This window comes from Primulina huaijiensis, chromosome 17, assembly GCF_012295235.1.
Source record: "Primulina huaijiensis isolate GDHJ02 chromosome 17, ASM1229523v2, whole genome shotgun sequence".
Taxonomy (NCBI): domain Eukaryota; kingdom Viridiplantae; phylum Streptophyta; class Magnoliopsida; order Lamiales; family Gesneriaceae; genus Primulina; species Primulina huaijiensis.
Window position 1 is genome coordinate 11,259,886 of NC_133322.1, and position 27,421 is coordinate 11,287,306.

The 27,421-nt window shown below is 39.3% G+C and overlaps 1 long non-coding RNA gene across 1 annotated transcript in view; it reads right to left on the reverse strand.

The window, feature by feature from the left end:
* LOC140962558 (uncharacterized) overlaps positions 1–21,338 on the reverse strand; it is a 59,044-nt gene extending 37,706 nt beyond the window's left edge. The window contains exon 1 of the long non-coding RNA XR_012172576.1: positions 21,223–21,338. This is a non-coding gene — a long non-coding RNA (uncharacterized lncRNA). The remainder of the gene's footprint in view (positions 1–21,222) is intronic.
* Positions 21,339–27,421: the final 6,083 nt, after the last annotated feature.

A 27,421-nucleotide genomic window follows, 5' to 3' on the forward strand; every position in this document is an offset into this window, starting at 1 on the left:
CTGAACAGATCAGCAATGATGCAATGTCATTATTTGTGAAGAAATTTTCCAGATTCATGAAGAAGAATCACAGAGCTTATCAGAATCCTAACCGGAATTTGAAGAAGGAATCACCATTTGGTCACTTTATTGCCGATTGCCCGAAGCCCAAGAAGGATGACCAAAAAAAGAAGGAGTACAAGCGGAATGACAAGAAGTCTAGAAGAGATCGCAAAGCCATGATTGCTGAGGAAAAAAAATCCAAGTGGGCGGATTCTAGATCTGAGTCTTCTGACTCAGATGATCATTCCAGCGACAGCGATGCAGAAGAAGTCAAATGCCTCATGGCAGACACTGAATCAACCTCGACATCTGGAGAGATATTCGATTTTGACTCTAATGAATTTACACGAACTGATTTGGTTAATGCACTGCATGACATGGTGGAAGAGTACTCAAGACTTTCTCAATCATTCGAGGAAGTTAAGACTTAAAATCAAAACTTAAAAGATAAAATCAGTAAGTTTACTTGCTTGCAAGAAAACAGCTGTAGTGATCTAAAAGTTGAGATAAGTAAGTTGAAAACTAAGAATGAAAGAGTAAATGCAGAATACCAGACAATGAGATCAGAAAATCAGAAGCTATCACTGCTGGTAAATGCATGGAACAAGTCTTCTGTTTCTTTGGAGAAGATGCAGGAGTTACAGAAACAATCTGGAGACAGGAGTGGTCTCGGTATCATTAACAATGAAAGCACTTCAGAAACTAGTACGAAACCATACTAGATATGAAAAAAGGGAAATTCATTCACTTTGTTAAGTCCAGTGTTGTACATGAACTTGCAGTACCAACTGTTCAAGTTGAAAAGTTTGTAAATCAGACGGACAGAAGAAACCATTATAGTCTTGGTTATGTTAAACCTAAGAGTAGAGTTCACCAGAGTGCTGGATCCAGTAGAGGATTCAACTCAGGAGAACAACCCTCTATGAAGGTTAAAAACTACCAGTACTATAATAGTAGAACGGTTCAGAAGAGATACAGACCAGACAACAAGAATATAAGGGAAGAACAAGATTCTAAAATGCATACTGTTAGAAATAACAGACCTTCTGTCGCACACACCTCTATGGATATCCGAAGTACAAAACCACCAAGAATTGTACAAATGTGGGTTCCTAAGGACTGATAAGGCTTGAACCCAAATAGATTGGGTACCAGTTACTAAAATTTGTGTTTGTAGGAACATGAGAAGAAAGCCAAGATCAGCAGCTCTATATGGTATCTGGACAGTGGATGTTCCAGACATGTGACTGGACAAAAGAATCTTGTAACAGAAGTAATGAGTTTTAATGGAATTATAACTTTAGGGGACAACTCAAAAGGTAAAACCATGGGTAAGGGTAATATTATTCATGGTAATATCATTATAAATGACGTGCTCTTAGTTGAGAATCTCTGTTATAATTTAATCAGTATTAGTCATGTGTGTGACAATGGTTATTCAGTAGCTTTTCAGAAGCACACATGCACAGTTAAAAATGCTGATGAGTCTACTGTACTAACTGGAAAAAGAGAAGGCAACACATACAAAATTTCATGGAATAAGGATCATGTTAATATTCCTACATGTTTAGTTGCATCTCATAATGATAAACATTGGCTATGGCACAAGAGATTGAATCACCTGAACTACAAGTCTATCAATAATCAGAAAAAGCAGAACTTAGTTGATGGTTTGCCTGATATTAATTTTGTTAAGATTCATATATGTTCTGCATGTCAACTTGGTAAGCAGGTGAGATCTAGTTTCAAGAATAAAGGTAGTAAATCAACTTCAACGTGTTTGGAATTCATGCATATGGACTTGTTTGGTCCAATCTCTATCATGAGCTCAGGGGGAATGAAGTATACACTTGTTGTTGTTGTTGACTTTTCTAGATTTACTTGGGTAATATTTCTTGCTGGAAAAGATCAAACCAGTAGCCTCCTGGTTAAGCTTCTGAAAAAGATTCAAAATGAAAAATCAGTTTCCATCATAAAAATCAGAAGTGATCGGGGCACTGAGTTTACTAACAATGCTCTTGAGTTATATTTTGGATGAATAGGGTATTCATCATGAATATTCAGCTGCCAGAATGACTCAACAAAATGGAGTGGCTGAGAGGAGGAACAGAAATCTTAAAGAAGCTGCTAGAACAATGCTAGCAGATGCAGACATCTCTCAGCGCTTCTGGGTAGAAGCAATCAACACAGCTTGCTATACGCAAAACAGAACCATGATCAAAAAAAGAAACAATCAGACTCCTTATGAGATATGGAAAGGGAGTAAGCCTAATGTATCTTATTTTCATGTGTTTGGCTGCAGATGCTTTGTGCACAATAATGGTAAAAATTATTTGTTATCATTTGACTCAAAATCAGATGCTGGAATTTTTTTGGATACGCAGCAGTAAGCAAAGCTTTCAGAATTTTTAATAATAGAACTCTTAATGTTGAAGAATCTATTCATGTTGTTTTTGATGAAGATAGTAGTGTTCCTGAAACTTCTAACATTTCAAATCTAAGTAATAGGATAGACAGGAATCATCTGGAACTGGATAGTGAAGATGATACAGTACCTAGTGTCAAAGATGTTCAAAATCCAGAACCAGACACTCCTCTGGTAGAACGAATTGTTCAGACACAAGATATACCAGAACCAGAAGTGAACATTCCAGAACTTTCTACTGCTTTACCTAAGCATGACCAAAATTGCTCAAATCAGGAAGAATTCCCTTTAAACACTTTTATTTTGAGAAAATTCCTCCATATTTGGTTAATGGTAATCCAGCAGCACAATTAAGAACCAGAAGAAAAATGCTTATTGAATATAAGCATGCTGCTTTTATTTCTCATGATGAACCAAAGAAGATTGAAGAAACTCTTCTGGATCGTAGTTGGATTGAAGCAATGCAAGAAGAGCTAAATCAATTTAAAAGAAATGAAGTGTGGTTTCCAGTACCTAGACCAAATCATCAAGCAGTCACTGGAACTTGGTGGGTATTTAGAAACAAGTTGAATGAAGAAGGTAATGTAGTCAGAAATAAAGCAAGACTGGTGGCTCAAGGTTTTAAACAAGATGAAGGAATAGAATATGATGAGACCTTTGCACCAGTAGCAAGACTTGAAGCTATCAGAATATTCTTAGCCTTTGCTGCCTTCAAAAACTTTAAAGTATATCAGATGGATGTGAAGAGTGCTTTCCTGAACGGCCTACTACAAGAAGAAGTTTACGTCAAACAATCTCCAGGTTTTATTGATCATTTCTTACCTCATCATGTCTTTAAATTACATAAAGCACTGTATGGTTTGAAACAGGCGCCTAGAGCTTGGTATGACACTCTCTCACAATTCCTTGTTAATCATGATTTCACCATTGGCACAGTAGATAAGACTTTATTCACATTTGTTAAGAATAAGCACATTTTTTTAGTTCAGATTTATGTTGATGACATTATCTTTGAGTTAGCTAACCCCAAATTGTGTGAAAAGTTTGCTAAGATGATGCAGGATCAATTTGAGATGAGTATGATGGGAGAATTAACATTCTTCCTGGAACTGCAAATCAAGCAACTGGATACAGGAATCTTCATAAATCAGGCTAAGTATACAAAAAGGACTACTGAAAAAGTTTGGCATGTAAACATGCTCTGCTGATTCTACTCCAATGAGCTCATCTACTAAGCTTGGAAAAGATGAGAGTGGAATCTCAGTAGAGGTAACTCAGTATCGTGATCTTATTGGCTCATTTTTATACCTTACTGCCAGTAAACCTGATATTATGTTTGTTGTTTGTATTTGTGCAAGATTTCAGTCTAACCCTAAGAAATCACATTTTATTGCTGCTAAGCGTATTCTGAAATACCTAAAGGGTACTCAAAATGTCGGTCTATGGTATCCCAAGGATTCATCTTTCAATCTTATTGGATCTTCAGATGCTGACTATGCAGGTTAGAAACTGGATAGAAAAAGCACAAGTGGTTTTTGTCAATTTCTTGGTGATAGGTTAATCTCGTGGTTCAGTAAAAAGTAAACTTCCATAGCTACATCTACTGCAGAAGCAGAATATCTTGCTGCTGGAAGTTGCTGCTCTCAATTACTTTGGATACAGCAACAATTAAAGGACTATGGAGTTCAAGCTTCTGAATCACCCATATTCTGTGACAATACAAGTGCTATAGCTATCACGCATAACCAAGTATTGCATTCCAGAACGAAGCACATAGATATCAGACATCATTTTATCAGAGATCATGTGCAGAAAAAGGACATTCGTCTGGAATATATCCCTACTGATCAACAAGCAGCTGAAATCTTTACGAAACCTCTGCCTGATAATAAGTTTTCTTATTTCGAAATATACTTGGCTTAATCGACTTAACTTGACTTCATTGTTATTATTTTGTTATATGTTATTCAACTAACAATCAGCTTGCTTGAAGTTGAAAAATCTCAAATCAACCGGAATGTCTTTTGATTCTTCTGATTTACCCAGACTAAGTTTTTCTTATCTTTTGTTTTATATCATTCAATGAAAGTAGTAGATAAACAAAATAGGACAAAATGAGATTTTTCATTCATAAAACCAGATGCATTACATTGTGTTTATCTACAACATTTGTTGATATCAGTAGTTTGAAGTACTTCAGTAGCACTGAGTACTTCAACATAAATCTTACTAAGGACTGCTGGAATCCCCTCTCTTTGCATGGTCGTGATTTGTGAAAGAGATGATTCCACAGCTTAGTCCTGTTAATTTTGAACAATCTAACTGATTGTTCAGATTATATGCCAAGGAATTTATTCCAAGCCTTCATATCTTGAAAAAGGATGTCTTCAAACATCTGCTTACGAGACGCCGGAAGTTGCCTTTGGAACTCCTCTGCTGGTTTAGTTTCTGGAGAAGACTCCGAGATAATGTTTGAACTACCCATTTGTTTTGATTTGATAAAAGAAAAAATAACTCAGTCTGTAAACTTAAAGGTATTTATAGAGTCTTGGGAAGCTTAAGAGACGGCTATCTGTTTACACGAATACCAAGAATCCTCTGTCATTCTCTCAGATATCGTATCTTCGCATTTATTAATTGCATTAATTTAGGGGAAACTGTATCGTTCTCTCACTTTTATTTTCAAGTTCTGTCAGAAGCAGAAGAGAGTTTTGTTTTTTCGATAAAACAAGGTTTCTACTAGCTTTTGTCAAGGTGTTGAAAATACTTCAGTACTTTATGACTTCTAGTAGATATAATCATAAAACGACAAATCCTCTTGTAGTTATTTTTAGTAACCCATTGGACAGCCCGCTCTTTTCATTGATTTTGAAAATTAGCTTCTCTGACACTCTGCACAACTTTTCAAATACTCAACCGTAAACATATTGACACGTGTCCTTGTGTTTACACTGACGGCTATACATTTTGAATATTAACCACCTCATATTTTCTTTTCACCTTTATGATTCCAGACTTTCGCTCTCTAGCTACTGCTTTCTCTCGTATTCTTCATTGCATAATCTACTTCAAAGTTATCTTATTTTCAGGAGAAGAAATGGCTGGAGCTTACAATCTCAATGCCTATCAAGTCAGCTTCGCAACAGTTCTTACCATCAAAGATGAAGGACTTGTTCAAATGTTTAAAGCTGTTGAGAAATCAGGTCTTAGAAAGTTTCTGGAAGCACCTGCTATTATTTATAAGACAACACTTTTGGAATTCTTCGCCAAAGCAACTGTTCAAGAAGGGAAGATCATTCATTCATAGGAAGATGCATCTATTTCCATTTATGTTGCACAACTTGGATCAACTTTCCTTCTCCCATTCTCAGGTACCTCTGAACTGTCAGGCATTGCGAAGGAAGAAATGTCAATTGCTTTTTCTACTTTCTCAGTTTCTGGAGAGGAACTCTCTCCTTCTTGTTTCAAGAAGCTTCTGAAAATGGAGTACCAAGTACTCGCTGACATTGTGGCGAAGGCACTCCTTGTAAAAGCTGGTACTTTTGACCGATTAAACAAGGAGAAGGTTGAGGTGATGGTGGCAATCACCTCGGATATTAAGGTGGATTGGAGTCAGATTCTGTTCAAGGTCATGAAGGAAATGATTTTACGGAAGAGTACTGGTTTTGCTATTCAGATTAGCCAGATGCTAAAGGATGCTGGTTTTCCGTTCATTCCTGAAATGATGCTTCTTCTGTGACTATGGCCGATGCTGATAACGTGCTTGCTCTACGGCCTAAGCAAACTGTGGCTGAATTTGTTACAATGAAAAGGGAGATTGGGGATGCTCAAGCCGAGGGCCAAGCTCCTTAGAAGAAAATCAAGAGGAAAAGAGTGATTGTTTTGACTTATTCAAATAAAACTATATCTGGAGAATCGGCTGCACCTACTCAATCTTCTCTCCCAGTAGCCACTCCAAGATAAAAAAAGCCCATAACTACCATCCGCATCAAGAAAACAGAGGCCATTGCTGATTTGGATACTGTCCCTTTAAGACAAGTATTTCCAGAAGCCATCCCATCCAAACCAAAATTTGTTTCCTCTACAAATCCAGCAGCTGTTCTTGCTTCATCAACATCAACTTTAGTGCCTACTCTCAGGCCTGCTATTGGAGTTGTCATTCGAGAATCATTAGCCGGATCCTCCACTACTCGGTCCGTGCTGCCTATTCCTACAGGAAAAAGAAAGGGGAAGTTGTTTGAAGAGCCCCAAGCTCAACGCACCAAGTCCACAGTTCAAATTGGCATTGAACTTCACCTTGAAGAAATTGAAAAATCTGCCAAAAAAGATATGTCATTGTTTGATGAATGGCTGAAGGTGCGAGCTTTTAACCCTCTTACTTACTTAAGCACTCAAGGCGTATTTGCACAAATGGTAAGCATGAGAAGAAATTTTTTGCTACTGCAAAAACCAAAAATGTCATAGAAGCAATGAATCGCAGAAACTACATCCTTTATCAATTGAAACAGAAGGAGATGGACTCTGTGTTGAAGACTTTAAAGTCTAATTTTGATCCAATGAGTCCTATTGCTCCTAATGATCAGGATGTTATCAAGCTTATGACTGATCAGATGCATTCCTTGACTGAGAGGATTCAAGCTCAAGAACAGGCTTTTTCTAAGCGTCTTCTATATAGGGTAGGCATGGTCCCTAAACTTCTGCAGATACAGCTAGTTGAGGAAAGGACCACAGCTCCTTAAGAAGCAAAGATCTCTAGTACTCCTGCATCACCAGAACTGCCTACTCAATCATCGTCCCTGATTTCTGTCCGAGAGTTAGCCTCAGTGGTTGAAGTTATTCAATCCATTGTTCTTACAGCTGATACTGCACAAAAATTAACTAAGGCTAATGATGTGGTACTCTCAGAAGCTCCACCCGAACCTCAACCCATGGAAGCATCAGATGTTAACCCATTGCCAAATCTTGAGAAATTTTCTGCTGAACATGAAGCAGAAATGGAAGCTCTATTGAATAGGTCATCTGAACTTACTCCTACGGATCAACCACTAGAGTCCACTGAAGCTGCTCAACTAGACGTAAGCGCTGCTCCTAAACCAATTACTGTTTTTGAAGGAACTTCTACTGCTCCATCTGCTGCTGAGGAAACTAATGCAGCGCCTCTCGTCTCTACTGCTCCAAAATTAAGCTTTGCTGAACCTGGCCCTTTTACTAATCAAACGAATGCGATCCTTCCTACTGCTCCACCAGAACTTGAAACTTCTACTACATTAGTTGTATCCAATTCTGACTCAGCTGCTCATACTGATCGTACTGCTGAAATCAAGCAATGTGTGCTCGCAATGACTCCATCTCAAGAACCAGAACATTTTGATATGGAATATGCGATAGATACTTTGCAAAAGAATCTCAACAATCTCTCTGAAGATAGTGAAGCATCTATCTCGTGAACATGCTGGAGAAGTTAGTGGATCAAAGTTTTTTCGTGACCGTATATCTAAAGTAAAGAAGTCAATCGCACGGCTGAATCTTTGAGTAAACTGCATGCTGAGACCATTGTTTTTAGACAAGCTGTTTCCAGAAGCCAAGGTTGTTAGAGTAGGTGCACGTTGAGCCAAGTGTTGGCCGAGTGTTCACAATGAAACTCTATGTATAAGCAATCTTTATTTTAATAATATTTGAAATTATTGTTTTGGCACATCTTTATCTATATACCCATGCTAGTTGCATAGATAAAGCCCTTGAATATACAAATAGTAGAAAGAATATGAGATGCTCATATGATGAGTATCATGAAACTCATATTTGGAATACTGTATATTCTAAACGGTTCCTAGTCGATTCAGCCGCCGCTAAGAAGGATATAGGCCGCTCGAGCTTGAGACTAGTATCTGCGATGTGAGTACCATGTTTCATTGGTAGGGGACATTATGATGTCCGAGCATGCAGATAGGTGCTCCTGGTAGAGTGCACTGAACAACCCTCCATTAAAGGACTTTCCAAGTGGTTCTCACTTATCGAGTGGAAAAGTCCTAGTTTATGGTTGTACACCATTAGTCCTTATGACCCGGGACAACATTGAGACTCTATGTGCTAGAATTACACTTTGACTTGTTTACCGACTCTCATGGGGTCATCAGGTGGCAAGGTTGGGTGTTCTGTCGAAACATATAGGAGTCGATGCATTGTAGTCGGGGATTCACCGCTTACCTACGGGTATGGATATCCTATGTGTTTTTCATGTATATGTAGTTTGAAATCTCTGATCAGAGTATGGTGGTAATTATGAAAGGGGTTTCATAGATTACACCATCGATGCAACTACGACATGACACATAGTATCGATTCATTGACAACTCTCGATAAACCAATGGTTGTCGAATCGGTCGGGATATATGAGTTGAAGGGACCGTACTGTACGCTAACCATAATTGAATGGTTCTTGCAGGCACTATCATTTGATACCTAGGGAATCATGTAAGCGATGCTGCTAGGCGTTTAACATGATTGGTTGGGTACTATCAGACTTGAGTTCTGACGTTCTTATTATCAAGGAGTTGATAAATAAGAATGGAGCAATTGGGGTATGCTCATATAAGGACATGTTTAGTCCGAATCACATGGAGATGTGAACCCACGGCTAGTTGTATCAATGAACCATTGAGGGCCACACAAGTACTAGCTTTCTAGATCCCGTTGAGAAGTAAAATAGTTCAATGTGTTGAACGGCTTATAAAGGAGTTTATAAGCGTAAGGAAAATTAGAAGTATGACTTCTATAAAGGAGAAAATAGTTCAATGTGTTGAACGGCTTATAAATGAGTTTATAGGCGTAAGGAAAAATAGAAGTATGACTTCTATGAGAGAAATGTAATTTTAATTTATGAATGTGTTCTTAAATTAAAATTTGGCCAAATAAATAATGTATTTGAAAATTGTGATTTTCATAAACATTATTATGGACTAAATTAAATTAATTCAAGTGTTGAATTAATTAAACACTAGTGGACCTAGTAGAGTCCAAATAATTAAATTAATTCAAGTGTTGAATTGATTAAATCATATTGAGTCTTGTAGAGCTCAATTTAAATAAATTATTTAACTAGTGGACTTGAGTAAATTCAAGTAATGTTTAATTAGTCTCAAAAATGTTTGAGATAATTAAATTAAGTCCATGGGTTTTTAATTTGTTAAAAACCATATAATATTTGCATGTATGGGAGGTGAAAGGTTGGGAGACAACTTTTTGTATAACCAAGGCTTGGCATGCAACTTTTTTACTTTAACTTTTCCCACAACCAAAAAAATGTCTCTCCTTCTCTCCTAGCATGAATAGTGGCCGAAAATACTATTCATTCTCTCCATATTTTTTTGTTCTTCAATGGTTGGAGAAAACACTCACTTCTCAAAGAAAAATCCTCATATTTTTCTAGTGCAAAATATGAGGGGATCTACCTAGTTGGTGGTGGGCTTTATTTTAGAGCAAGGAGTGCTCTTTGGAAGCTTGTAGAAGTTCTTGCCATACAAGAGCTAAGGTGTTTACACCTTAGTTGGAGCCATACATCAATCCTTGTGATTGATAGGTACATTTCTTAACACACTATGAATGTCATTTTGTGTTTATCGTATTTGCTACACAAGAATGTTGGTGGCCGAAAATTTTATGCTAAAATCAAAATTTTTGTGCTTCCGTTGCGTTTCCGATCACCGTAACCGATCCCCTTTAAAGTGGTATCAGAGCTATGGTTACGTTTTTGTGTAGCATTTACAAGATATTATATTGAGATCGATTTCTAACCGCATGAGAATGAAATTCGCAACAAAATGAAGGCCAAATTTTTGCATGATTTCGGGCAGCAACATGCTGCCCGTTTCGGTCAGCCCGGGCTACCCGAGGGGCTGCCCATTTCGGGCAGCAAGGGCAGCCCCTCGGGCTGCCCGAAATGTTCCACTTTTAAAAAAAAAAAAAAAAATTTTTTTTTGGCATGTTGGCCGGAATCCGGTGACGGAGCTCCGGCGACGGCGATGACAGCTAGGGTATCCAAAAGTGTTTTGGAATATCAAAGTGTCATGGGCCTTGAGTTGTTGGGCCATTGGATGGCTAACAATTTTGTGAAATTTTAAATGGGCCGAAAATGTTTTGTTGGAAAATAAGTTTTTGTGCCCTTAAGTTTAAAATTAGAAAAGTTGCAAATATTTTCTCATGAAATAAATAATTTAAGTTGGACTTTAATTATTTATAGTAAATGGTGATTTACAAGAAATTCGGTTAAATAAATTAATTTGAAAGTAGACAAAGGTGTTTGTATACTTTGTTAATTTAGTTTATAATCGTGGCGGTTAGTGATTGGATCAAGATATATAATATTGGATCAATTAATTATTGTGATAATTAATTGATGGTGTTTGATATGTGATATTATGCATGAAGGATGATCAAAAGCCCAAGCCCAATTTGCTAGGTGTATGCTAGGATATTTTGTGTTGAATGATTGTAATAATTATCAAATTTATAAAGTGGGCTTGGTTTATGGCCCGTTCCCACCCCATGAGATGTATCCCTATTTGCCATGGATATTTATTTGTAAATATTAGTATAGTGGATGATCAAGATTGGAAGATGGTGGCCATGATGATTATGAAGATCGAAGACATGTAAATATTGGAAGCTAATGTAATAGTTGCATTTGCATCCCGTGCATTTCCCTAGGATTGGACCTAGGCCCGTGTTTAGCTCACACGGGCCATTAGTGTTGGGGCGATTGATCATCCTTATTTTGTTTACTGTTTATAATATATGCATGATATGTTATAAATAATGAGTATGTGCGTTATTATTATGATAATAACAAAGTTGCATGAATCCGGCAAACATACGATCAAACATGGCGAGCTTTTAAATAAAATTAATGATGAGACCTTTCAAAATTAAAAACCCTCATTTTGAATAAGATTCAAAATTAATATCAAGCCCGAAAAGGGGAATTATAAATTTGTTTATAATTTCCATGTCTTCCATCGACAATGGGTGCATGATGAACGCTACCCGTGCTCGGGGCTCGGCTCATATTATTGGGGGGGCCTTGGGTGCCGGAAAGCTGTGACATCCATTGACATGGTGATGTGAACTACGTGGAACTCCCATGATTTCGGCTCATATTATTGAGGGAACTCATGGCGACCGTCCATTAAGGTTCAATATCGATGGGTTAGGCTTGACACGTGAAGATGAACGACGTCATATTATTGGGTCCTAATCAAACGTGAGACAAAAGTTTACGTAGAGGGTTGCATGGAGATGCAATTGGAAACTACCTTTTAGGAATTGTGATTGGCTGATATTATTCGGGATCATAATTCGCTAGTTGGACCTTACGTACCTACTGAGGAAAGGAGTTTCCCGTTTTCACTAGAGGGTAGTGAAAGATGTCAAAACAGTGGGAGCGAATATTTATAAAGTAAAAGTCCATACTTTATATCTTACTAAATATTTTGAAATAGTCATCAACATTTATCTGTTTTCACTTTTCAGTACAAATTGACAATGTCTTCGATTCGCAATCCGATATCTGCAATACTCGACAAACACATGTTAACCGGACCTAATTACCTCACTTGGCTAAGAAACCTAAAAATCGTCTTGAATTCGGAAAGGATAGCATATACACTTACTGAGTCGCCCCCTGTTGAGGCTCCGACTGACTGCACTCCTGAGGAATTGCAGACTTACAAGGAATGGTGTGACCATGACTTGAAAGCCAGGTGTTATATGCTGACTTCTATGAATGATGAGCTACAGAGGCGTTTTGAGGATGCAAAGAGTGCTGCTGACATTCATTTGCATCTCAAGGAGCTCTTTGGAGAGCAAACACGGCCTCTTCGGCATGCTACCGTCAAGGAGCTAATCACTTTACGCATGCGAGATGGGGCCTCGGTCCATGAGCATGGCCTAAAAGTGATTGGGCTCGTGGACAAGCTCGTTGGCATGGATTTGATGTTGCCTTTGGAGTTGACCACTGACGTGTTACTCTTGTCACTGCCTAGCTCGTTTGATCCTTTTGTGGTGAATTTCAATATTAACAAGATGGAGCCGACCCTTGAGGAGTTGGTGAACATGCTTGTGACCTTTGAGTCCACCATCAAGAATGAGAAGCTGGTTCTTTATGTGGGTTCTTCATCTGGTACGAAGATTGATCCACATGGGAAGGGAAAGAAGCGTTCTTTCCAACGTCCCAAGAAGAACGTGCCCTTGATGAGGCAATCTCCGAATCCCGTTGTGGCAGCCACACCAGTTAAGGCTGACAAGACTGCTGATGAATGTCATCACTGCAAGAAGCCTGGACATTGGAGGCGTAACTGCTGGGAATATCTTGCCCAGAAGGGTTCTGGAAATGGTATGTTCTTTATCGAAGTAAACATTTCAATTAACTCTACTTCTTGGGTATTAGATACCGGCTGTGGCTCACATCTCTGTAATGAGTTGCAGGTGATGGGAAGAAGTAGGAGGCTCAAGAAAGGTGAGACCTTCTTGAGAATGGGCAATGGAGCAAGAGTTGCTGCCAAGACCTTAAGAGATGTTTACTTATTGTTGAACAATGATTTTAAGTTATTTTTAAGAGATGTTTTGTTTGTACCTGATTTGGTAAGAAAACATTGTTTCCATTTCTATGTTGATAAAGATGGATATTCTTGTTTATTTGGCAAAGGTGTTTGCAATATTTACAAGAATGAATGTTTGATTGGTACTGGTGAACTTGAAGACGATCTCTATAACTTAAAATTGAAAGATATTCCACTAAATGTCCATTTAAAGGCAGACACCATATGAGATATGGATGGGTAAGTCTCCCAAATATTCTTGTCTTAGAATATGGGGGCCCTGCTTATGTGAAGCAGGTAGTGGGAGATAAAATTGGATTGTTGATCCATTTTATGTAACTTTGTGGGATATCCAAGGAATTAAGTTGGATATTGTTTCTATCATCCCCAAGAAACAAAGGTGTTTGTTTCTAAGAATGCAACCTTTTTGGAAAAGGAATTTCTATTGGATAGAAAAGGGGAGATGATAGAACTCGAAGAGGTTCGAGAGACACCCACAATTGTAGAACCCACACCCGAAGAGCCAAGAGAGGAGATACAAGCTCCTAGAAGATACGAGAGAGTCTCGAGACCACCTATGAGGTATGGTCTGCTTCTTGAAGAGGGCCATGATGAGCCTATTCATGGATGTGATCCAAGGACCTTCAAGGAAGCGTTATCTGATGCCGATTCATCCAAGTGGCTTGAAGCAATGGAATCTGAGATGAATTCCATGCATTCGAACCAAGTGTGGGATCTTATGGATCCACCTGAGGGAACGGTTCCCATAGGGACTTGGGGCGGATGGGAAGGTATTGACCTTCAAGGAGCGATTGGTGGCAAAAGGATATACTCAAAGACAAGGAGTTGACTTTGAGGAAACCTTTTCTCCAATTGCAATGTTCAAGTCTATAAGGATATTGCTAGCCATGGCTGCATGGTATGACCATGAGATATGGCAGATGGATGTCAAGACAGTCTTTCTTAATAGGGATTTTAAGAAAGTGATTTACATGTCTCAACCTGAAAGATTTACATCTATCGGAAGTGAGCATATGGTATGCAAACTTCAGAGATCTATTTATGGTCTAAAGCAGGCATCTAGGAGTTGGAACCTCATATTCGATAATACAATCAAAGAGTTTGGTTTTACTAAGAATCCTGAGGAACCCTGTGTGTATAAGAAGGTCAGTGGGAGTGTGGTGACATTCCTTGTGCTTTATGTTGATGACATTCTACTCATTGGGAATGATGTAGGAATGTTGCAATCAACTAAGATATGGTTAGCGAGTAAGTTCTCGATGCAGGACTTGGGTGAAGCATCTTTTGTATTGGGAATACAGATCTATAGAGATAGTTCAAGAAGATTGCTTGGTATCACCCAGTCCACATACATGATACCATCGTGAAGCGGTTCTCGATGGATGAGTCCTAGAGAGGACATCTACCAATGTGTCATGGCGTGTCCCTATCCATGTCTATGTCTCCCAAGACTGATGCAGAGATAGCGGCGATGACGAGCATTCCTTATGCATCTGCGATTGGTAGCATCATGTATGGGATGATATCTACACGTCCTGACGTGGTTTTAGCACTAAGTGTAGTGTATAGATATCAATCGAACCCTGGTCTTCCACACTTGAAAACTGTGAAAGACATCCTCAAGTAATTGAGAAGGACCAGTAAGTTGCTATTGGTCTATGGGGTGGAGAACTGAAATTGGAAGGCTATACCGACTCTAGCTTCCAAAGCGATATCGATGACTCAAAGTCAACCTCTAGGTTCGTATTCATGCTCATTGGTGCTGCTGTCTCTTGGAAGAGTTCCAAGCGAGACAGTACTGCGGATTCCACCACTGAGGCCGAATACATTGTTGCATCGGATGCAGCAAAGGAGGCTGTTTGGATAAGGAATTTCGTCCAAGCGTTGGACGTCATTCCTAATGGAGTTGCTCCTATCCCGGTGTTTTGTGAAACACGGGAGCCATAGCTCAGGCAAAGGAGCCAAGGTCTCATCAGAAATCCAAACAAGTATTGAGAAAGTACCACATCCTCGGAGAGATTGTGGAAAGAGAAGTGTCTATCGACTAAGTCGGCTCCGCAGATAATGTTGCTGATCCACTAGCTAAGCCTTTACCTGAACCATTATTCGAGATGCATCGCGAATCAATTGGTTTGAAGTATATGGGTAGTTGGCTCTAGTGCAAGTGGGAGATTGTTAGAGTAGGTGCACGTCGAGCCAAGTGTTGGCCGAGTGTTCACAATGAAACTCTATGTATAAGCAATCTTTATTTTAATAATATTTGAAATTATTGTTTTGGCACATCTTTATCTGTATACCCATGCTAGTTGCATAGATAAAGCCCTTGAATATACAAATAGTAGAAAGAATATGAGATGCTCATATGATGAGTATCATGAAACTCATATTTGGAATACTGTATATTCTAAACGGTTCCTAGTCGATTCAGCCGCCGCTAAGAAGGATATAGGCCGCTCGAGCTTGAGACTAGTATCTGCGATGTGAGTACCATGTTTCATTGGTAGGGGACATTGTGATGTCCGAGCATGCAGATAGGTGCTCCTGGTAGAGTGCACTGAACAACCCTCCATTAAAGGACTTTCCAAGTGGTTCTCACTTATCGAGTGGAAAAGTCCTAGTTTATGGTTGTACACCATTAGTCCTTATGACCCGGGACAACATTGAGACTCTATGTGCTAGAATTACACTTTGACTTGTTTACCGACTCTCATGGGGTCATCAGGTGGCAAGGTTGGGTGTTCTGTCGAAACATATAGGAGTCGATGCATTGTAGTCGGGGATTCACCGCTTACCTACGGGTATGGATATCCTATGTGTTTTTCATGTATATGTAGTTTGAAATCTCTGATCAGAGTATGGTGGTAATTATGAAAGGGGTTTCATAGATTACACCATCGATGCAACTACGACATGACACATAGTATCGATTCATTGACAACTCTCGATATACCAATGGTTGTCGAATCGGTCGGGATATATGAGTTGAAGGGACCGTACTGTACGCTAACCATAATTGAATGGTTCTTGCAGGCACTATCATTTGATACCTAGGGAATCATGTAAGCGATGCTGCTAGGCGTTTAACATGATTGGTTGGGTACTATCAGACTTGAGTTCTGACGTTCTTATTATCAAGGAGTTGATAAATAAGAATGGAGCAATTGGGGTATGCTCATATAAGGACATGTTTAGTCCGAATCACATGGAGATGTGAACCCACGGCTAGTTGTATCAATGAACCATTGAGGGCCACACAAGTACTAGCTTTCTAGATCCCGTTGAGAAGTAAAATAGTTCAATGTGTTGAACGGCTTATAAAGGAGTTTATAAGCGTAAGGAAAATTAGAAGTATGACTTCTATAAAGGAGAAAATAGTTCAATGTGTTGAACGGCTTATAAATGAGTTTATAGGCGTAAGGAAAAATAGAAGTATGACTTCTATGAGAGAAATGTAATTTTAATTTATGAATGTGTTCTTAAATTAAAATTTGGCCAAATAAATAATGTATTTGAAAATTGTGATTTTCATAAACATTATTATGGACTAAATTAAATTAATTCAAGTGTTGAATTAATTAAACACTAGTGGACCTAGTAGAGTCCAAATAATTAAATTAATTCAAGTGTTGAATTGATTAAATCATATTGAGTCTTGTAGAGCTCAATTTAAATAAATTATTTAACTAGTGGACTTGAGTAAATTCAAGTAATGTTTAATTAGTCTCAAAAATGTTTGAGATAATTAAATTAAGTCCATGGGTTTTTAATTTGTTAAAAACCATATAATATTTGCATGTATGGGAGGTGAAAGGTTGGGAGACAACTTTTTGTATAACCAAGGCTTGGCATGCAACTTTTTTACTTTAACTTTTCCCACAACCAAAAAAATGTCTCTCCTTCTCTCCTAGCATGAATAGTGGCCGAAAATACTATTCATTCTCTCCATTTTTTTTTTGTTCTTCAATGGTTGGAGAAAACACTCACTTCTCAAAGAAAAATCCTCATATTTTTCTAGTGCAAAATATGAGGGGATCTACCTAGTTGGTGGTGGGCTTTATTTTAGAGCAAGGAGTGCTCTTTGGAAGCTTGTAGAAGTTCTTGCCATACAAGAGCTAAGGTGTTTACACCTTAGTTGGAGCCATACATCAATCCTTGTGATTGATAGGTACATTTCTTAACACACTATGAATGTCATTTTGTGTTTATCGTATTTGCTACACAAGAATGTTGGTGGCCGAAAATTTTATGCTAAAATCAAAATTTTTGTGCTTCCGTTGCGTTTCCGGTCACCGTAACCGATCCCCTTTAAAGGTACCATCATGGTCGGACAAGCTGACATGATCCAACGACTCACCGATCATAATGAATCTATTCGTTCAGTCTCCACCAAAATTGAATCTATGGATGCCAAGATTGAGTCCCAATCTGAATCTCTTATCGCTTTCAATGAACGAGTTTCTCATCAGGCGCCATATCTGGAGATGCTGAACAATGAAATTCTAAATCTATCTGGACGCATGGACGATTTAATTGCTCGAGTTATGGCCGTTGATGGCAAAAAAGGGAAGCAGAACCAGAAGGAAGACAAGCAGAAGAAAGAAGAACTGGAGACATGGCAGAATCCTCTGCCAGAAGAGATCAAGATGCTCAGAATGATGCAATTATTTTCAGGAACATTGGCACTGATGACTAAAACTTTTGTCGTTTAATTATCTTAGTATAACTGTCATATGCTTACTATTGCTATTATTTATCTCTGCTAACGTCTAGGTTTTGGCATCACAACAAAAAGGAAAATTGTTAGACTTAAATTGTGGCAATGAGAATCAAAACCAGCAGGTCATTAGTTAAAATCAGTAGGCAAAATTAAAGAAGAAGTCTTCATCTCACTAAACCAGAAGCAGAGCTAAGCTTCAACGGGTTAGAAAACGAGAAGCAGAACTCGGTCTAAACTAGAGTAACTTAACGTCTTTTGGGCAAACGGAACTAGTCTTAAATGTTACCGTTACTTTACCGAGTACTAGCATTAATTGCACCATTAATGCTGTACGAAGTTATTTATTACGTCTTACCAGTTTTAATATGAAAACAAGACTGACTGTGTCAAAGCTTTCTGCATGACCCTTTTCAGATATTAAAGTTGATTTTATAAGAAGTCTAAGAAGCCGTTTTGTTTATAGACGTTGGAATCAATACTTCTATAAATACACAAGATCAACGATGTTTATACGTTACCCCACCTGAACTCAACAACGAACACATTCTCTATTATACAAACGTCGATTTGAGCACTCAGAACTACTTATCTTATTCAAGCTCAATATGCAGAAAAGTATCACACGCTCATAGCATATGTCTGATATGTTGAGATCATCTTGTTATGCTGTTTCTCACACTCTCCAAGCTATTTACATTACTCATATCTTGTTAAGAAGAGTTTGTAATCTGGAAAAGAGTCTTTTCCAAAACCTTGTTGTAATTATTTACATTGTGTTCTGAAGCTATAAGTTTCAGTAGGCAAAGGGTAAGTCCTGCTGAAGTGGGTGTGTACAAGTGTTGTACTGTTAAATCCAAAGCCTTTTAGTGACACCTTCTTGAAACAGAAGAAGGGGAGACGTAGAAGATTTTATCTTCGAACTTCCATAAATAACCATTATCTACTGCCTACTTTTTCTATCATTTTCACCCCTCAAATCGTCAGATCTTTTCCGCACTATTTTGTGATTTTGTTGGTTATATATTTGAACAAGATCAGCTACAATCTCTAACAGGATTTAAGCACCCTTTGAAAAAGAGATCAACAAAGGATAGAGTTTATTTACCCCCCTCCTAAACTCTATATTGATCTCCAACAGTCTTCCTTAAATCATAAAAATCAAAAAGACATTTAAAACTCATAATTTCCTCATGTAAAATTCATAATCATTTAAAAATAAAAATAATATCATAAAAACAACATTTAGAACACTTCCATTACGTTTACTAATTTTCAAGTGTCAAAACACCGTTTTACCCCTGGACGTGACATTTTACGTTTTTGACTTTCTCTTGATTTCATTGACTCTAACATGTCCCAAATAATTACTTAAGCTTAAATTAAAATTCTCATAATTTTATTTAGTTTAAATTAAGACCTTTTAATTTATCTTTAATTAATCGTTTTGACGGTGTTTTAATACCGAAAAATCCCAAACTTTAATATAAAATTCCTAAAATTAAAACTTAGACTTTTAATAATTATTTGGCCCTCGTGAACCATGACTCGACCCCCGTGAGCGTTGTCTCAATTATATTTCTCAAGGAAAACCCTAGACCGAACCCTCCCAACCAACCCTCGAGCCATCTTGATAAACCATCGAGCCAAGCTCGAGCCGGCCTGAGCCAACACCAAGCCAACCCTTCCCTAGACCCTACTGGACCCCAAGCACCCAAGTAACCTGACCCTAGCCCCAAAATCGAACCACACCAGCTGATGCATGGAGTGGCCGAGACTCCATCCTTGCTTAGGACTCTTCGAACTCGCCCCTAGGTCCTAGCCACTGGACCAGCCCCTAAACCAGACCCGTATGCACCCTCCTAGGACCCTAGTGACTTGACCTGACCCAGCCCATAACCCCCCAGGTAGAGTCCCTCCCCTGCGCGCTGCTGCGCACTCGTGCACAAAGGCGCTTCTCTCTCGGGCAGCTAGGACTCCTTCCCAGCCCTGGTGTCCGAGTCCTAGTGTGGCTAGGACTCCACCCCTGATTCCTACAGACCCCTAGCCAGGACATGGTCCAACCAAACCCAACCCAGCCACTAATCCCCTTAAACCGAGTCCTACCAAGCCCATGACAGAAAGTTGGTTCTTTCTTGCGTGTTTCGTGCTTGTGCATCGATTTGGTGGTGTTCTATGACTCTAAATTGTGTGAAATCCTTACTTGATCATGTCCTAATCATGGCAGCCTCTAGAACAATATAAAAACGTGAATTCGGAACATAAAATCATATTTTTTTCACCATGTGCATGCCCTATTACGAATATATTAATAAGAACTTCATGCATCCATACAAACGTGTTTGAAATCATTAATAAGATGTGATAGAAGAGAAAAGGAGATGTATGGCGTGCCTTTGCGTTTTAAACGCACGAATATACGTTGACGACGAAGAACGATGACGCGGAGGACCTAGGCTTGACAACCCTTGAAGCTTTCGAATTTTCTTCCAAAAATGTGTGTGTATCGGGGTGGGGAGAGTTTGATTTGGCTTGGAGTGTGTGGCCGTGTGTATGTAGGGGTTTGGGAGGGTTTAATTATTTTTATACACTAATTAAGTCATTAATTAAAGTTTAGGCCTATTAAGCAAAAATTTAAGCCCATTAGTGCTTGATTAGGATTTAATTAAAACATTAAAATAGTTTTGTTAAAGATTAGGCTTGTTCAGATATGGGACTGTGCAGTTGAGGATGGCTTAAAAGATTTGATTGGTACTACTCATATCACGAAGGTACATCTTATTTTCGGTAGCTCATCACATAAGAACTCCAAAGTTAAGCATGCTTGACTTAGGGCAATTTTGGGATGGGTGACCGCCTGAGAAGTTTCCTAGGGTGCGTGTGAGTGAGGACAAAAGCACGTTGTAAAGACCCGTCTTGATACAGTGAGGACAGTCGTCGAATCTGGGGCGTTACAGTTGATATCAGAGCCGACCTCTTCTAGTACGGTGTGGTTCGGGGACGAATCAAGCGGAAGCTGGTGGGCATGTGAGGCCCGGGGCCGAAGAGGGCGGGGGGTGATCGCCGGTGCCATGAGGTTGCACGGACAATTAGCGGCTCCTGGAAGGCTTCTAGGCAGAGGGAACATGAATGAACCGATCTTACACCGGAAGGAGAGGAATTCTGAAACTGTTCTGGTATGGGACTGTGCAGTTGATGAGGGCTTAAAAGATTTGATCGGTACCACTCATATCACGAAGGTGCATCTTTTTTTCGATAATTAATAATATAAGAACTCCAAATTTATGCGTGCTTGACTTGGGGAAATTTTGGGATGGGTGACCCCCTGAGAAGTTTCCTAGAGTGCGTGTAATTGAGGACATAAGCACGCTGTAAAGACCCGTCTTGATACAGTGAGGACAGTCATCGAATCTGGGGCGTTACACCTGTGCTTTGGCAAGATGAATGTCTTGGATATTAGAGGTTTCCATGGCCATCTTCCAACTTTTTGAACAAAGAAATCATAAATATTCTTGACACTCGTCGTTTTGCCAAACCAACTTGTAATGCCCGAGATGTAATCACTGTAATCAGGCATTACTTGACAGAATTGAGATTGTAGGAGCTCGAGTGGGGTAGCCGGGCATCGATACATCATAAGACTAATTGTCTCGACAGAACCTTTGGCGCCCGAACGGTAAAAAAGGACCACCCGAGCGCCAGTGCTGAACACGGTTAGTACTTGGACAGAATGTCTGGCGCCCGAGCGGCAGAAAATTACCGCCCGAGTGCCAGTGTGTCACAAGTTGAACACTCGGGCAGAACGTTCCGATGGAAACGCTACTGAAGAGATTTCAGTCGTTCAAACCGCCAACCCTGAAAAGAACAGAGACTTCTGTTGACTGTGAGTGTTGGTTAGATGACATTGAGATGTTGTTTGATTCGTTGAATTACACTGATGAGCGGAGAGTTAAATTGATTGGGCACCAGTTGCATGATGTTGCAAAGAACTGGTGGATCATGACAAAGAGAGCTTTGGAGCATCGAGGTACGAATATCACTTGGAAGATCTTTAAAGATGAATTCTATCAAAGATTATTTCCAGTATCGTACAGGAAAGACAAGGGTGCAGAGTTTGCCAATCTGAGACAGGGCCAGTTGAATATTGAAGAGTATGTGGCCAAGTTCTCTACTTTGCTTCGATTTGCTCCACATGTTGCTGAGAATGACGAAGCTGTTGCTGATCAGTTCATTAATGGACTGAATCCTGAGATTTTTACGTTGGTGAACACAGGGCGACCGAATAACTTTGTTGATGCCCTGAACAGAGCAAAAGGAGCAGAAGCTGGTCTTATGAGACAGAAAGGAGCTTCGTATGTTCCTACTGCACCGAGACCACAGCAACCACCTCCCAGATTTGAGAGTGGCAGCAGCAGTGGTGGGAAAAAGGATTATCTGAAAGCCAGAGGAAAACAGTTTAAGAAGTCTTGCAGCAGTTCTTCTAGCTCCAGTGGTTCACGACAGAGCAAGAGTTATACCAGAGTTTACTGCAGAACTTGTGGAGGGAGACACCCGACCGAGCAATGCCAAGGAGTGATTGGTAGTTTCCGTATCTGCAGACCGCAGGGACACTTTGCCAGAGTTTGTCCACAAAGAGGTTCCCAAGGATCCCAGGGAGCAGAATCAGTTGGATCAGTGGCTCAGACTGATAGACGATCATCAGCTGTACATTCTTTTCAGCCACCACCATCCACCCAGTCACAGCAGAGGCCAACAGAAAGCCATACAGTTAGCCAGCCTCCTAGACAGCAGGCCAGAGTATTTGCTTTGACAGAGGAGCAGGCTCAGGAAGCACCAGACGATGTTGTTGCAGGTAATTGTTCTTTATGTGGTTATCCTACTTACGTATTGATAGATACAGGTGCTTATCATACATTTATATCTGAGAGATTTGCATTGAGTCATGCATTACCTGTTGATTCCTTATCTACTGTAGTGTCTGTTTCTTCTCCGTTGGGGAAAGGTTTGATATCCGAGAATTCGGTTAAACATTGTACACTGGAGTATGAAGGGCATGAGATTGAGTTAGATTGTATTGTGCTTGGGTTGTCTGATTTTGACTGTATTATCGGTATTGATATGTTGACAAACTACAGAGCTACCGTTGATTGTTTCGACAAGATTGTGAGATTCAGACCTGACATGGCTGACTAGTGGAAATTTTACGGTAAGGGTTCTAGATCTAGAATTCCTTTGATATCTGTTATGTCTATGACTCGATTGTTACAGAAAGGAGCAGAGAGGTTTCTTGTCTATTCAGTTGATTTATTGAAATCGAGTCCATCATTGGCGGACCTGCCAGTGGTGTGTGAATTTGCTGATGTCTTCCCAGACGAGATTCCGGGATTGCCTCCGATTCGAGAGATAGATTTCAACATTGAATTGGTACCAGCTACAGTTCCGATTTCTAGAGCTCCGTACAGAATGGCACCAATTGAATTGAAAGAATTGAAAGATCAATTGGAAGATTTACTGGCCAAGGTATACATTAGACCGAGTGTTTCTCCTTGGGGTGCTCCAGTGTTATTTGTGAGGAAGAAGGATGGGTCAATGAGACTTTGCATTGACTATCGGCAACTGAACAAGGCTACGGTAAAGAATAAATATCATTTGCCTCGTATTGATGATTTATTTGATCAGCTGCAGGGTTCTTCTGTTTATTCCATGTTCGATCTGAGATCTGGATACCATCATTTGAGAGTCAGAGATTCTGATATCTCGAAGACAGCGTTCAGAACCAGGTATGGACATTATGAGTTTATTGTCATGCTGTTTGGTTTGACGAATGCTCCAGCAGTTTTTATGGGTCTAATGAACCGTGTATTTAAGAAATATCTCGATGACTTCTTAATTATTTTTATCGATGATATTTTGATTTATTCGAAGAATATGATTAAGCATGTTGAGCATCTGAGAATTGTGTTGAGGACTTTGAGAACTGAGAAGTTATATGCAGAAATGTCGAAATGTCAATTATGGTTGCGACAGGTGGTATTTCTGGGTCACATCATATCCGGAGATGGTATATCAGTTGATCCCAGTAAGGTTGAGGCAGTGATCAGTTGGCCGAGACCAACATCAGTACCAGAAATTCGCAGTTTTATGGGTTTGGCCGGGTATTACCGTCGATTTATTAAAGATTTCTCGAGTATTGCTAAACCTATTACGCAGTTGACTCAGAAGAATGCACCATTTGTATGGTCTGAAGACTGTGAGTCCAGTTTTCTTGAGTTGAAGAAAAGACTGACCAGTGCACCGATCTTGACTATTCCATCAGGTACTTGTGATTTTATTTTGTATTGTGATGCTTCTCACAGAGGATTGGGATGTGTTTTGATACAATGGGGAAATGTCATTGCCTATGCTTCGAGACAGTTGAAGCCACATGAAACTCGCTATCCAATTCGTGATCTTGAATTGGCAGCTATTGTATTTGCACTGAAGATATGACGACACTACCTCTACGGTGAGAAGTTTGAGATTTATTCTGATCACAAGAGTTTAAAATATCTGTTTTCACAGTCAGAATTGAATATGAGACAGAGAAGATGGCTTGATTTGCTAAAAGACTTTGATTGTGAAATCAAATATTATCCGGGAAAGTCGAATGCAGCAGCTGATGCACTGAGTCGAAAGGTATCTTCTTTATCCTTATCGACGATAGGTGTTTCCAATTTGATAGAAGATTGTTCTTTGTCTTGATTGATATTTGAGACAGATCATAGACCATTGAGATTATATGCTGTTCAAGTCGAACCGGAGCTGATTTTGAGAATTAAAGCGGCTCAGAAAGTTGATCAGAATGTGCAAAATTCTATACTGATGGTCAGAGCAGGACATCGATCAAAATATCAGGTACGTGACTGTGGGGACCCGGACGTTAATTCATTTCTTAATCATTCTTTAGGAGTAATTCAATCAATTAAGATAAACAAGGTCTAAATTATTTTTTTTTTCAAATGCGGAACGTAATGGAATCAGTCTAGTATAAACATCAGTATAGAAATACAAGTGTTGTACAGCATACAACAACGATACTAGGGTTCAACTACTATATATCAAGTGCTGAAACCTAACTACTTCTGATCCGGATCACCACGCTAACTTGTCCTTTCTCTCATCTTCTTCTTGACCCTGATCCTGTCCCACCTGTTGCCATGCACACATACAAACACGACAACAGCCGGATAACTCCGGTGAGAATAAAATCCCAGTATAAACAATGTATACATGAAATGCATAAAATCATATACAAAAGCATAACCCATGTATCACAGAACATAAATCATAATTTATGACACATTAGTGAATACAGATAAAACTCTTTGACTCGTCATCTCAGATTCGACTCATTTCTAAACTAGGGATCCCGGTTCCTGGATATTACAATATACCGAATTTCCGCGATAGGAATCGATCCATTCCTAAGCAACATCGATATAAATCAAATATCCATTGTCTTGGCATATCCGCCATAGACTTGGCATATCCGCCAATGCCTACTCTGACAATGTGCAATGGGCCAATGACCACTCTGTCATAATCTGGCACCTTTGTCAGCGACTCTCACTCAACAGCTATTTGCTATTCTCTGCTTTTCTATACATCAATAGACTAAGCAGATTCATTCAAACAATATAAAGGTATGAAACCAATAACATACAAGTATGTGATTTAGGGAAACTCAAGTCTAGTCTGACCCAAGTCGATCTCCCGGTTAACATTGATTTATACCTTTCTTTCGTCGATTTCTGGCTTTGTCGAAGTCTCAAATTCAAAGTTGTCAATATCAATCTGAAATGACATATCGAATAGTCATAATATCAATATTCAATTCAACTAAGATCTGTTCTGATCAATACTCAATCTAATTCATTATCGATGGCATAACGGTACAATATCGATATCCTCGTCGACTCAGACAACAACATATATCAATTACAAATTATAACAAATATCCAATATAATCCATAATCTCAGAAATCTGAATAATCTCAATTCCGTCTTTGAAAAATCATAACAAATGTATACATAATCTGTTCTTCACTATGTTCTCGGTTCTACGATGTCTAATATCTCGAGAACATCATATAACAATCATATCTGATTCTGGCAATGTCATAATTTGAAATCATATCAAAACTCAATAAAACTTACGTTCAGTTGAAGGTGTTGGCGAGAGGATCTCAGAACTATATTTGGATTGAAATTCTGATAATCGGTTCCTTCCCAATCACTATTCTCAGCCACGGAAGAGTTTGAAGCTTTCTTTGAAAATTCCTTCGATTCTTGTTACCAATTTCTGAGGAAAATCAGCTTATATACATCCATTTGCATGTCAAAGAAACGAGTCTCATTTTCATGAAATCCAAGTGGCGCTCGGGCGGTCAAAAACTACCGCTCGGGCGCCAGATGTTCTGTCCAACATCTTGGCTTATAATACACCGACTCCCGGCTTCTCCTTTCACGTCTTAGTTTAGCTCCTGAAATCTCAATTCTGTCAGTTAATCAATGTCTGATTACAGTACTAAACTCTCAGGCATTACATTTCTCCCCCCCAAGATTTGATTTCGTCCACGAAATCACAGGCAATCAAATCATATCAGAAAGAAATGTATAACAGATGTGAGATAAGAAACTCAAATCATCGAAATAACTCTGGGAATTCCTGCCTCATGTCCGATTCAGTCTCCCAGGTAGCTTCTTCAATGCCGTGACGAGTCCATTGAACTTTCACAAGTGGAATAGTCTTCGTTCGGAGATGTTTTTCTTTACGATCAATAATCTGTATCGGCTTTTCAACGTAACTCAGAGAGTCATCAAGCTCGGCCTCGTCTGGCTGAATAATATGAGAATCATCGTGGAGATACTTCCGCAGCATAGATACATGAAAGAAATCATGTATTCCAGATAGAGAAGGCGGTAATGCGAGTCGATAGGCACGATCTCCTATCTTTTCGAGAATTTCATACGGCCCAACATAACGTGGAGACAGCTTCCCTTTTTTGCCAAATCTGACAACTCCTTTGAAAGGTGAAATCTTCAAGAATACTCGGTCTCTAGCCTCAAATATCAACGGTCGTCGTCGGACATTGGCATATTTGGCTTGTCTATCTTGAGCTGCCTTCATTCTCTTCTGAATCAGCTTCACTTTTTCGGTCATATCTCTGATTACGTCAGGTCCAATCTCAGGTACCTCAGATATATCGTCCCAATACAGAGGGGATTGGAATTTCTTTCCGTACAATGCTTCAAATGGTGCCATCTCTATACTCGTCTGATAGCTGTTGTTGTACGAAAACTCACAAAGTGGCAATGCATCTTGCCAATTAGTGCTAAAATCAAGCACTACAGCTCTCAGCATATCCTCCAGTGTCTGAATAGTCTGCTCTGACTGTCCGTCGGTCTGTGGATGATATGCGGTACTCAGATGCAACTTTGTACCAAGAGCCTGCTGTAAACTCTGCCAAAAGTGCGAAGTAAACCGAGGATCACGGTCTGATACGATCGACTTCGGCACTCCGTGCAATCTGACCACTTCTCTGACATAGACCTCAGCTATCTGGTCATGTCGATATGTCATCT